Source organism: Nicrophorus vespilloides, unplaced genomic scaffold, assembly GCF_001412225.1.
Source record: "Nicrophorus vespilloides isolate i.1.1-1 unplaced genomic scaffold, Nicve_v1.0, whole genome shotgun sequence".
NCBI classification, from domain to species: Eukaryota; Metazoa; Arthropoda; class Insecta; order Coleoptera; family Silphidae; genus Nicrophorus; species Nicrophorus vespilloides.
Window position 1 is genome coordinate 1 of NW_017099875.1, and position 2,455 is coordinate 2,455.

General features: G+C 35.4%; 3 non-coding genes across 3 annotated transcripts; all 3 read left to right on the plus strand.

Annotated features, from left to right (window-relative positions):
* Positions 1-790: 790 nt before the first annotated feature.
* On the plus strand, positions 791-863 carry Trnav-aac. Its single transcript has one exon. It is a non-coding gene; the product is annotated as a tRNA-Val (tRNA).
* Positions 864-925: 62 nt separating this feature from the next.
* Positions 926-998, plus strand: Trnaa-agc. The gene has a single exon. It is a non-coding gene; the product is annotated as a tRNA-Ala (tRNA).
* A 1,385-nt stretch (positions 999-2,383) lies between these two features.
* Trnat-agu lies at positions 2,384-2,455 on the plus strand. The gene has a single exon. It is a non-coding gene; the product is annotated as a tRNA-Thr (tRNA).

Sequence of the window (2,455 nt, forward strand, 5' to 3'; positions counted from 1 at the left end):
ATGAAAGTAATAATTAATGATAAAATTACAAATAATATATTATATAAAAACAAAAAAAAATTAATATAAGTTATATAATCAATTGATTTACTACAGCTACTACTAACAAAAACAAAATATTACAAGATAAAGGATATAATATATTATAGATAGGAACTAATTTAATGTGATATAATCTTACAAATAAGAAATTAATAAGTAATAAAAAACATCCATTCAACAACAATATTAATAAATGATTTTTAATTAAGCAAAGTAAAAATAAGAAAGAATGGGTTATTTTTTTACAGAAGAAGCCCTCTGGAATTTTAAAAGTATTTTACAGAATATGTGTTCTATCCTAGTGTAGTTCTAGTCAGTACACAAGGAAGCGAAGTATGCGTTGTAGGGCCCTAAAACAATGTCCGTATTATCTATTAGGTTCGTTCCCGTTATCATCTACTTATTCATGAAAAATATCTGAATAAGAATTTGGAACCCACCGCCCAATCATCATTTACTTATTCACGAAAACATATAGTCAAAAACAACTTAATTTCTGATCCTATAAACCGTAGTAATTCATATTATATAAAATTGATACTTTTTTTTTCTAAATAAATAATAAAACGTATTTTAAAATATAAATAAAAAATATAGAATACATATTTAAAAAAAAACAATTATTGGGCTCATTATTTAAATCTCTACCAACTCTTGCATACCATGCACCTCCACATTTTAAATATACTGAATGATTTATAAAATTGATACCATCGAGATATTTATATATGTATATATATATATATCAGTTTCCGTGGTGTAGTGGTTATCACATCCGCCTAACACGCGGAAGGTCCCCGGTTCGATCCCGGGCGGAAACAATTTTGATATAAACAAATGATATCATATAAAACAAAAAAATACCAAAAAGTATTTATTACACGGGGGCGTAGCTCAGATGGTAGAGCGCTCGCTTAGCATGCGAGAGGTACCGGGATCGATGCCCGGCGCCTCCATATTTTAATGATATATTTCAACAAATATTGCATGACTCATAAAACTGATATCCTCAAGATATTTTAAAATATACGTTACCGTGGTGTAGTGGTTATGACATCCGCCTAACGCAATTCAACCTGTGCAGTGGAGCAGAGTGGACGTGTTTATCTCACCCCCGAGCTAAACTCAAGTGCCCTGTCTTAACCGAACGCACAATTTAAAATATGTTATTGCGTGCCAATGGCAGTGAAATAGTTTTTTAAGTAACAAACAATTGAACCCCGTCCCAGGTGGATTAGCACCTGGGAAAATCTTCTCTGTGAAATGCCTCGTCCAAGTAAAGTGATGAGGATGCTTTCACCGAGCGAAGTTGACGCTGAGGTTGAAAACCAGCCAATTGCCTTATCAAATTGATCCAGTATTCAATATGAAAGATGATGAAAACCCTATGGAAAAAATGGAAACGGAACCAACAGTAAAGAACAAAAAACAAGAAAAAGTCCCCCCTATCATCATCCTTGGGGAACATCGCGATGGATCTCATCAGCAGTTCATTAAGATCTGCAAACAAATACTGAAAAATGATGTGCTGGTTACATATAACAGACCCCCTCAAAAACAATTATTAGATCCCAAAGTATAGAAGACCACAAAACTCTTCTAAAAATACTAGAAGAAAATAAAACAAAATTCTATACATTCTTGAGGGAGAATGAGAAGAACCATGCCTTTGTCATGTGGAACCTCCTAGAGGACTGGTCAGTTGAAGAAGTTGAAGAAAATTTGAAAGATCAACCCCAATAAGATCTCGAAGATGAGAACCACACCAGCATTCTTCGTACTCCTGGAGAACACTATCACCGACAAGGATCTACAAAAAAAAGGAAAAATGGAGCCGCTACCAATAAAAAAGGAAAATAACTCAGTGTCATAGATGCCAAGAATGAGGTCATGCAACATCAAATTGCAGACTACCGTTCAAATGTCTGAAATGTGCTGGAGCGCACGAAACGTACACGTGCACCAAATCCCGCGATATACCCGCAACATGTGCAAACTGCGGGCAGCCAACCATATGGAATGTCCAAAGTACAAAATAAAAACCCTTCTGCAGACAACGATCCGTGGAAAGCATTGGCGATCGGAACAGGCCCAAAAGGCATACAAAGAGAGCAGGCAGAGTTTCGTGGAAGCACCACCCCCAAAAGTCAACATATGGGATCTTATTGCAAATTGTAAAAGGGTCAATAATTATGTTTGTAAATAAATTTATTTTTGAATTGATTTTTGACATCCGCCTAATACGCGGAAGGTCCCCGGTTAGATCCGGAAATAGTTTTAATGATATCTAATGATATACGAATTAAGTCATCCAAAATATATCATAAATAAAGGTATCAACGGCGCCGTGGCTTAGTTGGTTAAAGCGCCTGTCTAGTAAACAGGAGATCGGGAGTTCGAATCTCCCCGGGGC